The sequence below is a fragment of the Arctopsyche grandis genome, chromosome 8, assembly GCF_051622035.1.
Source record: "Arctopsyche grandis isolate Sample6627 chromosome 8, ASM5162203v2, whole genome shotgun sequence".
Lineage (NCBI taxonomy): Eukaryota > Metazoa > Arthropoda > Insecta > Trichoptera > Hydropsychidae > Arctopsyche > Arctopsyche grandis.
The window spans coordinates 12,803,691-12,820,814 of NC_135362.1; positions in this window are offsets into that span (position 1 = coordinate 12,803,691).

Here is a 17,124-nt window from a genome sequence, read left to right on the forward strand (position 1 = left end):
GGCGCATGTAAATTGGCGGCTACCTTTAAAACACATCTATATGTTTAAGCAGGACGGACCGTGAGAACGGACGTGCCGAAGACGTACTCTCTGTGCGAGCGCTCATAATACAGCGATACGCCATACCGTCAAAAAACCCACACCTTTTAACATACACCACAAACACCCCCCACAAAACGAACACCAAACGAACACATGTTGGCACCATGCGAGGATCCAACCTGAAAAAGCGAATTAAGAAGACACTGATAACTACAACCGAAGCTCCTCAACCAGGCTGCTCTCAGACCGCTCAGATGGAGACCGAGTGGCAGTTTCCAAAACATACGGCAAAGAACGTGAAAGATGTTGCTCCTGAATTTAAAATTCAGGAGAAAAACAAATTTGAAGGGCTCTTGGAAGTTTCCGATGTCCCCAGAAGCGGTGGAAGAATCCCGCCCATCATCATGACAGCTACTGGCACTCACGGCAGCATGATCGAGTCGATCAAGAAGTTTATAAAAGACTTCACAATGACTTACATTGGTCAAAATAATGTCAAGATACAATGTAAAAGTCTTGAAGACTTTAAAAAACTTCGGGATGGATTGACACCAGACCGACAATTCCATACCTTTTCCAGGAAGGAGGAAAAGGAAATAAAAAGTGTCGTACGTGGCTTGCCGAAATTGCCGGAAGCTGATATTAAAGATGACATCATCAGACAGGGATTCCCTGTAACCAAAGTCATACAGATGAAGACGAAGGAGCCTAGGAGCAACGCCACCGAGCTATACTTGGTGTTCTTCGAGCCATCGGTATCGGCAAAGAAGATTAAAGAAATCCGGAACATCTGTTACACAAAGTTCAGTGTCGTTAAATATACTAGTAAATCACAAAATATTACTCAATGTTTCAGATGCCAAGAATATGGACACGCTGCGAAAAACTGCAATCGGCAGGCCAAGTGCGTCAAATGTGCCGGCACTCACCTCACCGCACAATGCAATCAAGGAATAGTTACCCCTGCTGTCTGCTCAGGCTGTTCAGGATCTCACCCCGCTAACTTTAAAGACTGTCCAAAAAGACAGAGCTATCTGAAAATGCTGGAATCGAGGAAGAATCGAGCATCAATTGTCAAAGCCAACCCTTGGAAACTCCCAGTGGCGCAGCCACAAAATATCCCGGTCGTTAACGATCATAACTTCCCAAAGCTACCGACCAATAAAACTCCTTTACCAAATATCCCAAATATCCCTAAAAAACCCCACCAACCAACCAATCCCAACATTCAACCAACAACAGACCTAACTTCCATGGCGTCTATGACGAAGATGTTGAAGATCCTCCAGGAGATTCGTGCCAAGGCCAGCGGTTGCACCGACAAACTAGAGCTGGCACTCATGCTTGTCGAATATCTCGATGTCTTTGATTAACGGGAGGCGACTGAACATTCTAGCTTGGAATGCTCGTGGACTTAAGAATAAGATTGACGAACTAGAGTCGGCGATCGGTGAGTACTGTGTTGACATAGTTTTAATCTCCGAGACCTTCTTAAAACCTCATATCCGTATTAACCTACCTAACTTTAACTGCTATCGCGAAGACCGAGAACAGCATGGAGGGGGAGTTGCCATTTTTATAAAATCGTCAATTAAACATTGTCGCGTAATAGCCCCGCCACTAAAAAATTTAGAACTAACCGCCATCGAACTAACAATTAACAACACCCGTCACATAGTAGCATCCGCTTACAATCCTCCCCAAAAACGATTATTGGCATCCGATCTTAACAAAATATTTAACATTGGTAGTTCGGTAGTGGTAGCTGGTGACTTTAATGCCAAACATCCGTTATGGAGTTGCGTAAACACTGACCAACAAGGCACAACTCTTTTTAAATACATTCAACTAACAGATACAATCTTACTTCATCCGGATACATACACACACTATCCCACAAATAACTCACAACCATCCACACTAGATCTTGTCCTCGTCAAGAACTGCCCAAAAATATCGACACCAAATGCCCTTCAAACCCTGTCGTCTGATCATCTCCCGATAATCTTCTCAATCGACGGGAAACCCGAGGAAATCATCAAGCATAGATGGGATTACGGGAGAGCTAACTGGCGAGAGTTCAAGTCGTACATAAATGACCAAACCATTCTAACTTCTACCACACTCACAAACAAAACCGAAATCGACAGCTCCATAATACACCTAACGGAATCAATAACTCGATCCAAACACCTTCACATACCTAAGACACAATACATTGAACACAAATTAGAGATAACTGACTTTGTTGCAAATCTAATTAAAAGTAAAAATAAACTCCGTAAAATTTGGCAAACATCAAAAAATCCAGCATTGAAAACATTAATTAATAAGCTCACATATCAAATTAAAATTAGAATCAAAGAAATCAAAAATGAAGGTTGGTCTAAAAAATTAGAAAAATTGAGCTCAGTTGATGGCTCTCTATGGAAATTAGCTAAAGCGATTCGCAGGACAAAAAACTCGATTCCTCCATTAGATGATGCAGGAATCTCAGTGACGCGTGATTGCGACAAAGCAGAACTATTATCAAAATCCTTCCAAAAACATCACACACTCACACAACATTACAATCACATACCAACGCATAATAAAGTCAACCGGTCCATTAAAATCATCACAAAAACTCCCACTAACAGTACTAAAAATATAAAATTGGTGCATCCGTGTGAAATCCAAAATATAATACGTAATTTAAAAAATAAAAAGGCACCTGGGCGAGATTCAATAGATAACATCACAATCAAACAACTTCCATTTAAAGCTTTAGTCTCACTATCTAAAATATTCAACGCATGTTTACTCACCGGGTATTTCCCAGAATACTGGAAAACAGCCAACGTAATTCCCATACTTAAGCCCGATAAAAGCTCAAAAAACCCGGCCAATTATCGACCCATTAGCTTACTTTGCACGCTTTCAAAAATTCTAGAAAAAATAATCTACACACGTTTACTTAAAGTCGTAAATAAGAAATTAATAAATGAACAATTTGGATTTCGCACTGGACATTCCACGACCCAACAACTAACAAGACTAACTGAACACGTGACGAAGAACTTTAATATGAAGAGAAGTACCGGAATGGTATGTCTCGACATAGAAAAGGCCTTCGACACGGTTTGGCACGATGGACTCATTCATAAGCTCCTTATTAACAAAATACCAAACTACCTAATTCTCATCATCAAATCGTACTTAACTCGTAGAAAGCTAGTGGTTAGCGTAAATAATGAATTATCGTCTCCAAAAATAATCGCAGCTGGCGTTCCGCAGGGGAGCTTGCTTGGCCCACTCTTGTTCTCCATATATATAAATGACATACCTATTCCAAAAAACTGTCACATAGCCCTATATGCAGATGATACAGCTTGCTTCACAAGTACATAGCAAAAAACCAGACACTATTCTTAAAAATCTTGAATTTGCAATTAAAACAATGACTGAACACTTCACTAAGTGGAAAATTCAAATTAATCAAACCAAAACAGACGCCATATTCTTTAGTGTAAGAAAACATAAGCCAAGTTCAGATCTGAAAATCCCCTCTGGAGAAAGTCTGAAATGGCAGTCAGTAATAAAATATTTAGGAGTAACGTTTGATAAAAGAATGAGATGGGCACCTCACATTGAGGCAGCGAAATGCAAGGCGATGCGGGGTATATCCTCAATATATCCAATATTTAATCGCCATAGTTCTTTATCAACGCTAAATAAAATAAAATTATATCGCGCGCTCATATTACCATTATTAACCTATGCTTCACCTGTATGGAATAACGCCTCGAATACTAACCTTTCCAAGCTCCAAGTAATACAAAATAAATCCCTTAAAATAATTTATAATACACCCATATATACTAACCTGAAAAAACTGCATGCTATATATAATATTCCGTTTGTTACAGACATTACTAACAAACTAACCAGTAGATTCTATGAAAGAATCACTAATAACCATACTAACACACTTGTGAAGAGTCTCGGTGATTACAATAAAATGTCTATACCCTTCAGGTATAAACACAGATTACCTAAACACAATCTGCTTTAGGTCATCGACTTTAGAGAGTCTTTAATTAATATTATGTATTAGATGTATTATGAACATTTATAAGGATTGTAAATAGGTTTTTGAGCTCTTTTTCCTATTATGCTTTAGATTAACATTAGAATAATATAATACTGTGATTACTAACCAAATTAAATTAAAATTGTAAAATAGAAAATGATCAGTAGATCAGTAGCTATTAAAATAGATATAAGATGTATTGTGAACATAATTTCGTAATAATAAAAAGCATTTAAAAAATCAAAAAAATCAAGCAGGAAAATTATATAATTTTCTTATTATGCTAATAATTAATAGTTTAGAATACGTAGTCTCACGCTCTCACACGTGGCACAAATACCGAAGCTCATTACCATAATAATTTGTAAACGAATTTGAGCGCTCCCACTTATACGTTTACGAGACATAATCGGCTTATTATAGATACCACATTCGAACGTTTCGGAATATTGAACAATTTTTTTTTCGGTGAAAGCGACAACCGTTCTATACAAATTACTACGCGCTAGCATGTGAATATTGCGGAAATAATTCGAAATTCGTAACGTGAATATAAATTTTGTTTTATGGCCTCTAATAGAGCGATACGTGCCGCTGCCGGGACGATGGGACAAGGGCGCCAATTCCCGCGGATGTGCCAAAAATGTCCCATTATACGAGAGATGTGCAATATAATCAGGGGATTCGATCATGTTTGCCAACTGTTAGTATAGTTTGGATACGAATAACGCGTGCTTTATGCACAGTTCGCAAGTGATTGGACTTGATCTAACTACCAGATATAATGACGCTCGCCTCTACTTGTTTATTGCTAATATTGTAACTCCTGTTTCTGCTGTAATGTGATAATAGTAAAGTAATAGAAACATGCCTTAAATATCTCACAAAATAGGGCATGTGAAATAAGATTTTTGTTTTCAAACCAGATTTACCAGCAGCATAGCTTGGTGGTTGCGTTTATAACCACATAGAAGTTGCCGGATTCGATCCCGTGGGTAGACCTCGATTTAAAATAATTTATTCCGAGTATTTTCTGTAGTGCTGCTGGTCAGACTTGGATATTTCTGACTCCAATCGATTAAGTCAAAGTTTGCCAATTTTTTTTTTGTTGAAATGCTTCCTCATCAAATTGATAAGAACCATCCTACCCACTAAGTCACCACTATTTGAATATGATTTCAAAATTCATATTTTATACAATTTTGCCCTGCCCTGCGCCCTGCACTCCGTTAAAGACGTTAGTGTTTTAAGTAAAGTAGATATAGGTAGCGATCACAGATTAGTCCGTGCCAAGATGGCCATTAATATAAATTGCGAACGAAGGAAATTAATAAAAGGATGCAGTAACTCTCCAGATTTCGCTCAACTAAGGTCTAGGAAAAAGGAATTCGAACTCGAACTTGGAAATCGATACGGGAAATTAAACCCAGAAGCAGACATCGAGGAATTGAACACTGTAATTAGTTCGGTTCTAACCTCAACAGGTAAGAAATTAGGTGGATTCAGGAAACAGATTAAATTAAGCAAAATTTCAGCGGAAACAAAAAACCTAATTAAGCATAAAAGGAATTTAGATAGGGATAATAATAAGCAAGAATACAATCTAGTAAATAAGGAAATTAAAAAGAGAATAGTCAGGGATGTCAGGGATTTTAACAGCAAGCTAATAGAAAATACCATTAAGAATAACCGTAGCCTGAAAAAGTGCAAACAGGATCTTTTCTTAGGCAAAAACCAAATGATCGCAATCAGATCAGAGAGCGGAGTAATAATTAGGAATAGAGAAGAAATCATAGACAGAGTTTACACGTTCTATGCAAAACTATACGAGAACGACAACGGCCAATTCCCCGCTCTGGAATCGACACACGGCCAAAGGGTTCCTGCAGTATTGCCTAGCGAAGTAGAGGCCGCGCTAAAAACTGCAAAGAACGGTAAAACCCCAGGGGAAGATAATATTCCCATTGACTTACTAAAATGTGGCGGCCCCCCCCTAATTAATATCTTAGCTAGGCTTTTCAGCAAATGCATCCAGAACCAAGCTATACCAGAAGGATGGAATAACGCAACTATCATTTTAATACACAAAAAAGGCGACAAAAGCGATATCAAGAACTACCGACCCATTAGTCTACTTTCAGCGGTCTACAAGCTCTTCACGAAGGTTATTACAGAAAGGCTGAAAAATATCCTCGACGAGAACCAACCTATAGAGCAGGCAGGGTTTAGGGCAAATTTCAGCACAATGGACCACCTCCAAGTAGTTGGCGAACTAATCGAGCGCGCCAACGAATATCAACGGCCATTGTGCCTAGGTTTCGTCGATTATGAGAAAGCCTTCGATACAGTTAGTCATAATGCAGTACTTAACGCTCTAAAAACACAGGGAGTGCCGGAACCCTATGTGGGACTGTTAGCTGCAATATATAAGAATGCCACAGCTTCGGTTAAAATTTTTTCAGGTACAGATAGATTTAGCATAGGAAAAGGAGTAAGACAAGGAGATACAATCTCGCCCAAGTTATTCAATGCGGTGCTTGAGGGAGTTTTCAGGAAATTGGATTGGGATACAGCCGGAGTAAGCATCAATGGTCGCTTTTTGAGTCACCTTCGGTTCGCAGACGATATAGTTTTAGTAGCTCGTGATTCAGCTGACCTACTTATCAGACTAACACAGCTGGACAGGGAAAGTAGAAAAGTAGGATTAAAAATTAACGTAGATAAGACTAAACTAATGTTCAATAGTTATTGCATGCCTGATAGCATCCCCTTAGATGATAAACCAGTAGAAGTAGTAAATAATTATTTATATTTAGGTCAAATAATTGACATGTCTGGTAGTAAAAATGAAGAGATAAAGAGACGTATGAAATTAGGGTGGAGTGCATTTGGACGGATGAATGCTGTTTTTAAATCAAAAATGCCACTCTGCCTGAAGAAAAGGATCTTTGATCAATGCGTTTTGCCAGTGATGACGTATGGATGTGAAACTTGGACACTGAACGCCAAGATGCAAAATAAAATCCAATGCACTCAAAGAAGTATGGAACGCTGTATGCTTGGCATAACGAGGAAAGACAGGAAGCGGAACACGTGGGTGAGAAATATGACAAGGGTAGTGGACATAGTGGATAGAGTGAAGAGATTGAAATGGCAATGGGCGGGTCACGTAGCTAGGAGGATGGACGAAAGGTGGACAAAAGAAGTGCTTGAATGGTACCCGAGAGAAGGCAAAAGAGTAAAAGGAAGACCGCAAGGAAGATGGGTGAACGAAATTAGGAAAATGTGCGGAATGAGATGGATGAGTGTTGCGCAAAACAGAGACGAGTGGAAGCGTGTTGGAGAGGCCTTCATCCAGCAGTGGATGGCGAATGGCTGTAAATGATGATGATGATATAAAAGTTTAATATCATATCTTTATGTCACTCAAGGGTAACCGAATAACGACCTCTTGGGAATGTATAAAACTGAGTCCATCAGCTATGACGCCTTTCCCAAGTATAAATAAAAAATTTAACTTAACTTGAGGGAGTGGTGCGAGATGAACGGGGGGGGGGGGGGTGTTAGTTGACCAAAAACCTCTTTTATAACATCTTAAGGGCACATACACTAAAAATAATGTAAAAAAACTGCTAGCACACCAGATCTATGCTATGGCGATCCAGGCCAAAACTCACCCTCTAGTGTTTTCGGTGATATTTTATCCTTTTATTGACATGTTTTTGACACTGATCGATAACGGTGATTCCCATATTTGAAGAAATGGAGGAGAAACTTGTTGAAATAATAAAATCGTATGAATTAATCTATCCGGTCTATCCAGGCATGCCGTATCGTACAATTCCATAGATGCTAACATTTAAAAACTTCGATAAATTATGTACCTCCAACAATTTACTATTTATGTTACTTAAATATTAAAAGCTTTTTGAAAAGTTTTAAATTTTAAAAAATTTACCTGCAGTGCATTTTATGACGTTCAAAATGTATTTACATACTCATCAAAAATTGCATTATAGTCTCGAACACAAAAATGACAATATTTAAAATTATAAAAACGTATTAATTTCCCATTATATTGTGAGTCTAAAAGTAGGGGCTGCGCTGAAAAAAAGAAGATCGTCCGAACAATATGGCCGCGGTAGTTTGTAATTAAAGCTGAAGCGTTTAATGCATAGACTTGCAGAAACTATAAAAACTCGATCCTTTTTCGTTTTAATTAAAAATTGTTCATTAAATTTCCCGTCCTTAATTAATGTTCCGGGTGCGGAGAAGAATGGGAGCGTCCGGAAGGAGTTGCCACCAAGATGAGAACGAAGGGGTGACTATAGAGTTGGGATAGGGAAGAGGGAGTCGGTTGTTTTAATTGCATACAATATATTTACATGCATCATTCCACTTTTGAGACAAATTACAATATATGTATCTTATTTTTAGGTGCTCGTATAAACATACCAAGAGATATGTCTGTCGGTCGATTCACATGCATAGCACAGCTTGCTTGAAAATATGTCGTATAATATTACATTAATTAATTACTTTTGATGCTTAACCTAAGGCTTAAACTAAAGCTCATACTCTGGAGAAAGATAAGTTGCACTTAGAAGGCATCGTACTAAAGTTTGTAACGAAATACTACACTTTATGCATTATTCAACACGAATAGCCCGATCGTAATTGCTTTAATGAAACTAGGGCTTTAAATATGGGTAAAATTTTAATAATCTCTACAGTCGAAATATAAGCACTTCTCATTCAAATAAATGACTTATTTCCGTAGATTGGTATTAAAAACTCCCCACCCAACCATGACCCAAAACCACTCAACTATCAGAACTATCAAATGATGCAGTCAGACCGTTCAATAAATAAAATATATGTATATTCAGTTCCACATTAACTCATAATTCGAATGATAAGGAATTTATTTTATTTTTTACATATATATCAGGAAGCCGTAACAAGTAAACCCCAATGCGCCTTCCTGGCCAATTACAAACATCGATATACTATTTTTAGAATAATTTTAACAAAGCATCATAGAGACACCTATGGATAAATTTACATTTTCGGAGCATTTTTTTTTAATATAAATCATCAAATCTCCATATGCTGAAAAACTCGAAATTTTCGAAACATTTATGAACATATTTGCAGCATTTTTATACGAATATGAAAGCTCGAAAATTTCGAAAAATGGGTAAAGGTTTCCAATTTGTTGGAATCATTTCAATGAAAATCATATAAATTGGCAAACTCTGATAGGAAACGATCGACCTGGAGTCACAAACCAAGGTCTGCCCAGCAGCAACCAGTGAACCCTTGACCACTATTCGAAAGCATATATGCTAACCACTAGTCCACGCTGACTTTTTTTATTTTTATTTTACGTAGACACATATACCAGGAAGGATTGACAGAAAGACCCCAATGCGCCTTCCTGGACAATTTATTACAAATAATGTAGCATTTTATTATTACATAAATCACTGTATATTCAGAAGCTGAAGAACACGAAATAACAATTAATTAATTAATTACAGAATTAATACATTGAGACATCTATGGATTCAAATTTTGTACATACAATAAATACAGAAGATTTGTGACAACAGGAATGAAGATTTTTTGCCTCTCAAAATATGATAGATATTTACTAGATTGTATTTATTTTAAAATACAAGAAGTATTAAGAAGTTTAATCACATATGTACATGCATACATACCCACTTTTAGACTTTTAATATGAAATATATTGAACAATTTATTGATTTTCCCGGAACTTCGTCCGTTTTTCTTTCACACTGAAACAATTTATATCTCAGAGGTATTCGTTGAGTGATTTCAAATTTTCGCACTATACCCACACACACCTGTAAGCTGAGTAGTGTGAAGTTAGGTAAAATTTAATATATCTGCGGGGCGCATTATTGCCGGCTCCAGTATTTCATTACTGCGTTCGGCTGCCGGGTTAATAAATCACCTGGGTTTCAGTTCTGGGTGGGATTTGAACCCACAGAGTGTGGGCAAGAAAGGAGTGGTCACGGTATTTAATTACGGTGATGGCCACTGGGTCAACGAAGACACGCCAAGATAAGAAAGACACGACGACGACTCATATTAAGATTTTATAAACTCCGAATGAAACACGTTTTATGTATTTGGTATAAGACGTTATTATGAACAAGAATTCCATTAACGAAAGATCACTTGTAACATGGGTGGGATTCGTGTAAGATTACAGGACGACAATAAAGTAATTTTCATTACAGAACTCGAAAGATCGGCTCCATATTCCAACTATATTTTATTTTATTTTTGATTTATACCGGGAAAGTCTAACAAGTAACCCCAATGCGCCTTCTTGGTCAGAAACATCGTACATTTGATACAAGTATTATACAAAGTACAAATACATATCAGTTAACACCCTCAGAAACATTTATGGTTAAATTTGTAAATTTGCAGCATTTCAATTTAGCAATTCAGCAAAAATTGAGATTGCTGAAAACTTGAGATTTGCTAGAAAATGGGTAAGGTTCCCAAGTTGTTGGAACCATTCGATAAAAATCAGATAAATTGGCAAACTCTGATAGGAAACGATTGACCTGGAGTCACAAATCCAAGGTCTGGCCCGTGAATTAGAATTTAAACCCGTGACCACTTTTTTCAAAGCATTATATGCTAACCTATTCTGCTGGTCTATTCTGCTGGTTCAACTTAAATTAAAACCTGTATTTTATCAAGCGGTTTTAAATAAGAAAAACATTAATTCATATATTCACATAAAGTTAGGTACCACTAAGCAAACTACTCAGATACACAAATTCGCTTCTGTTCACTTCATAGTTTTGAAAAATCACCCTCCACTACTCAATACGCTGCATAAGCACTTAATAGCAACCCAATACTTTGTACATATCATACTATAATGTGGGAACATGGGAGAGAGAGACAGTATCCACTGTCTAGATGGATTCGTGAGTGAAAAATAGAAGCCCCGGAATAGGCTAACGGGACTCAGTAAGTGCCCAAACAAAGGATACGCTGGAGTTCTCATAGACCTGGGCGAGTTCGTGCGTAAATAATAGATCGCCAGGGTTGACATTTACGTGCCTAGAAAAAATATCCACTGACGGATCGAGGAAGTTGTGCTGTGCAACTTTTCAAATGTAGATCAAATATTATGGAGTGAGCGGTGGTTCCGTGTGGATCTCCCGAATCGTTGAATAAATGCTGTGAAGTGACTTTGGCCTGTAATTTGGATCCTGAACCCACCCCTAAGCAACAATACTTTAGTTTGAAGTTAAAATCGTATATGAGCATGTGAATCGGAACGGGATACGGAACATCGAAGAGCGTCTACAACTTTTTGCTGCGTTTCCCCTCATTTAAAGGTTTTATATTAGTTTCATTTCGTTTGTAAATAAGGCGATCCTTCCTAAACTCTTTCGATCGCTTTGAAACTTACTTGCGAGGTTTGGCTCCCGATAGATATTTAAATTGTTTTCGCTAAGTCGTTGGAGAAATTTAATTGTCATAGACACGTTCAAAGATACAGAATTTTTCGAGACGGTGACAGCCGACACGAACGTTTTTGGTAATTTCCCACGCTTGTTTGACTTCCCTTCCACTCCTTTTGTCAGATTTTAATTATTTAAACGCCTATAACTTTAACTTTTTCACACCATATCTGATAAAATAGCCTCTCATTATTGCTCATATATATTTTAACTTCACTTACAGATTATTTTACTTAATATTTTATAACCGCGTTGACTAGTGAAAAATAAGTCCTATATTTTCATATACCTGTGCAGTTTGACCGATTCGGCCCGGTCGACTCCCTATTATGAATTCACATTGGGAGTTCGTAGTGCAAATTCTTGAAACTTCCAGCTTTATCTGTTTGTATCGTGTATATGTATATCTATATATATATACATACATACATTTTATATATATGTATACACTGACTGAAAAAACATTGGCGACGTTAAAATCACCACTGCAGCACAATAGATAAAGCAAAGTAGGCTTCAACGCACTCACTGTACAAACGAGCGGACGAACAAGCTCCAAACTCAATTATAGTCCAGCGAAATAAATGAAAAAATAAAATAAAGTAAAGCGAACAAAAAAAAAGAATTGAAAAATACGGAGTTCCAATTTGGCCGTTCAATTTAGCGTATTGGCCAAAATGTAAACCAATCAGCTATATGGCACGCGCGTCAAGTCGAATCTGATATTTTGTTCGCGCCGAGCCCATACTGCATCACTTCTGATTGACAATTTCATAAAAACGCGAACACACACACGTCCGGGCACACGTACAGCCTCACACTCGCAAAGTATATATTGGATCACCGAAAGCAATAAAGTTTCTACGCACCAAATGAAAAAAACATACACACCCTCTCTTTCGGGGAGGTTGAATCGTACGCCTCCCCCCTCCTCCCCCATTCCCCACCCCGCAGTCTCCCCTTCATCCCTCATGCCTGAATATCACAGTTTCAGTATATTTTGCGAAAGAGTACTGTAGTACGTTTTACGATGATCGAAATTTGCTGATTGTGTCGCAATCAACGTCGAGACTGCGTAAAAAATGAAATTGTTAAGACACAAACATACATACATACATACATACATACATATATTATTATTATACTGCAGACTATTTTTAGTGTCGACCATATAGTGAAGAGTACTTCTGTATACAGTTGTCTTATTAATAAAATTTTGTAGAAATTTTGTAAACAAATACTATTTAGTGAGTGGGTGCAAGTGGAATTATGTATTTATTTATTTAGAGTATTGACCATTGTGAAATTACAGGAATTCCTAATGCACCAAAATGGTCAAAAATATAACAGAGAAACAAAAAAATACATAAAAAATATATACAGAACTAAAACATATACATATTTATACATACAACACATAAAAAAATAGCAGCAAAAATTCAAACAAAAATGGAATCAGTCATAAAACATATAATTAAATTTAAATATAAGGAGAAAAACTTGGAATGTCTATTAACACTTAGCACTAATGTACAAATGTATGTTTGTATAAGAACCAGTTGATATAGAAAACGTCCCCGTAAAAACCAAACGAAAGAGAGAAGAGCAAAATTCACTCATGCATCACCCCCCAATTATTAAAATAAAGATGGGCGCAGGCTACCAGACAAAGATGTTATATAATCTCTACAATACTACATATAGCCTACGCTCACTGAGGTGGAAAATAACATGTAAAGGCATGGTAACAACTATTTGATTAAGATATTTTAATTTAAGATTAAGTTCTTTGAATTTGAGCCATCTGATAAAGAACTGTGCGGGCAGGAGGTACAATAATTATTAGGAACATAAAGTCCCAACTGTTCCAGCAACGACGGGCATGACGTAGAAGCCGGAGAACTAAACAAATCAATGAGAAGTTTCCCCAAAGTTCAAGAGAATTACAAGCATGCTCAAAAGGATAGGAGTGAGGTAAATATGTTTATATCAAAAACTCGATTAAAATTAAGTGACTAAACTCATAGTAAATCTCTAAAAATGTATACTCTAACTCAGAATGACCCAACAAAGTTTGCCGAAAAGTTTTCTCTTGGTAGTATTTATTGGTAACAGATGGGCTCAACCTTCAGCAGGAGCAAGTTCCACTAAGCAATAAAATATTTTTCATGGAAGGAACTGAACCTGATTAACTTGAGACTTCGATCCAATCTTGAATACGGGAAAAGAATAAGAACTAGATATTAAATCTAAAACTTGTTAACTTGAGCTGTTTATGAACAAAATTTAAAATTTAAATTTAAAGATAACTAATAAATAATTCGCCATTCTGGATGAAGGGCTCTCCAACACGCTTCACGAAAGGTCACAACATCTCCCTTGTGACCTTTCTTGCACCCTTTTAGATTCTCTCGGGTACCGTTCGAGCACTTTATCGCCCGTTCCCCTAGCTACGTAATTAGAAGAAGAAGCGCTCAAAAATCAAAATCACAGTAAATGTGCATATTAAAAAATATCAATTTTCCTTTAGAATGTTTGGCATTAATGTCGTCTTCAATTGCATCACATTTGATGCATCTTTATGCATTTTTTTATTTTCATTCTTACAGATCACTCCAATGTGATGAGTGTACTATTTTTTTTTACATTAAACACGACATCTATGTATGTCAAACATTGTACTCAAATACGATCAATATCCACAGAGACATTTATGGATAAATTTGCAGCATTTTTCCAGCCAGCAAAAAGTCGAAATGCTGAATATAACTCAAATTTTTGCGAGAGCAATGGACTGGGATGCCAATCGCTGGAGCCGTTTCAATCAAAATCAGATAAATCGGCAAACTATGATAGAAAACGATCGACCTGGAATCACAAACCAAGGTCTGGCTAGCAGCAACCAGCGTAAGCCCACTTTGTTCGAAAGCATTACATGCTAACCACCAATATATTCTGCTGGTTATATACATTTTGATTTGATTATATAAATATGATCAAATTTCAAAAAAATTGACAAGACTGATATGAAAGAAGAATTCTAAATTTATATACATAAATACACTTAAGAGGGCTGGACACCAGCGCCTTGTCTATACAAACGTATTACACTTCTCCCTTCCTCAATTATGGCACTAGAGAAATTATTTTTTAATATGCTATGGATATCCACCATTGGGATGCATCTATCGTTTTATTTTTTTGATTAGTTATTTTTTATAGGAGCTAGGAGCCGCAAAAACATCTATAAAATCGCCTCTTTTTTACACCCACGAAAAGAGTCCAGCGTGCTTATTTAACGGTCGATTTTAAAAAAAATACGCGCATAGTTGCACAGAAAATATTTTTCTCATACCGATGGTGAATTTCTTTTTAAAATTGGTCTAGTTTTGGAGAAGAAAATAGGAGAATACGAATCCTCGATTTTGTCAATTTAAAATACGTCTTAACTGGTCGAAGTGCAACTGTCGCATTCACTCAATATATATATATTGATATATATATATATATATATATATATATATATATATATATATATATATTGATATATATATATATATATATATATATATATATATATATATATATATATATATATATATATATATATATATATATATATATATATATATATATATTGAGTGAATGCGATATTGATGTATATATTAATGTATATATTGATATATATTAATTATAATTAATTATATATTAATGTATATATTGAGTTAATTTATATATATATATATATATATATATATATATATATATATATATATATATATATATATATATATATATATATATATATATATTGTCGCATTCACTCAATATATACATTCACTCAATATATATATCGAAGAAAGGAGCGGCAACAAAATTAAGTTTTCAGGTGTACAGCCCTCTTAATGGCTAATCTATTTTCCATTAATCTGAACCTAATATTAAATTGATCAGTGTGACCACGATTCAGAGTACTGCGAACATCCATCAACCGCACAGGGGGGGACCATACCGCGAAAATGGCCGAGGGCATACACACATACATACATACATATATTCGATCACGTTCTCACGTGATTGATCCGTAGTGCACACGCGAACGCACTCTGCATTTTTATCGAATCACACTTGCATTGTGTGTGCGTGTGCAGTCGGCCTAATTGATATGCGTGAAGGCAGCCGATGATGCACTCAATTGTACCGCGTCCAAAATCACTTGGAACGGGTCAGGGTTCGACTCCATTCGTCAATCGTTTAGCTGCGAAATTCCCCGTACACGCCGCTACACAAGACATTAACCGAATGCTAGATTTAAATGTCAGCATACCCTTCTTCTACGTGGATACCGATCGCAGACTAAACATTAAACTTTATTTAGATCAAAGTATGTCGATACTGTGTACGGGATCGTATTGCAAAACAAAATCAGGGCGTTAGTATTGATGTCAGACGCTTGGTTGTGGAATTTCGCCCAGAGCGGGAGTGGAGTGGATGATTATATTTTGTTTTAAAGATGATTCTACTATATGTTTTTTTTATTTATGAAAAATTTCATCAAATATTTACTTTTTTAAGCAACAACGCAACTGGTAAATTAGAAATTAAATTCAATCCAACTTAAGTTGTTTGTAAAAATATAGAAATTAATGAATCACACGCATTTTAATTTATTCAAGCGTTTCGTTTTCTTCCAATACGTTTAATTCTTACAACCACAAAATATGGAATTTTCACAACCAGTACAATATCAGAACGTGTGTCTCTTCTGTGGAGAAGTAAGCCTTTAAAAATGAAACTATTTTCCACATAGTATATATGCTTTCTACTCAATATGTTCATCTGTATGGTAAGGATTAAAACAACCACAATATGTAAAATTTTCCTATCACGAAGAATGACAATATAATTTATTGAGCACGATCTTTCAAAATAAGATAAATTTGCAGAATAGTTTGAAAAAAACACAACATCCTTTATTTTATTTTAAATGATCGTGCTCAATAGGTTATATTCTCATTGTAAAATTTCCACATTGTATTGTGGTGGTTTAAATCTCTATCAGACAGAAAAATATGTTGGGTAGAAAGCATATATGTATACATACATACATGTTTATGTATAGGTAGAAACAGTTTAATTTCTAAAGGCTCACTTGACTCCAAAGAAAAGATGCGCGTGCTTTGATATTTTACTAAATGTGTCTTTTGCGTATCTTTTTCCGATGAGTGAATTAAATTCCGAGAATTAAACGTTTATTATACACCTAAAAATATCACATAATTGAAAATAAACTCCACTTCAATTAAAAGTGACAAAAAATATACTCAATAACATAATTGAAGACGATCGAAGTTTTTGACATTAATATTTCAAGACTAGTTGGTAAAAATCGGCATTCGATAGATGCTTTGTCGCACGAAAAATGGTTCACTATTTTCAATTTCTTAGAAAATCCATACTTTTTTGCTGTCTTGCTTTTAACACTAA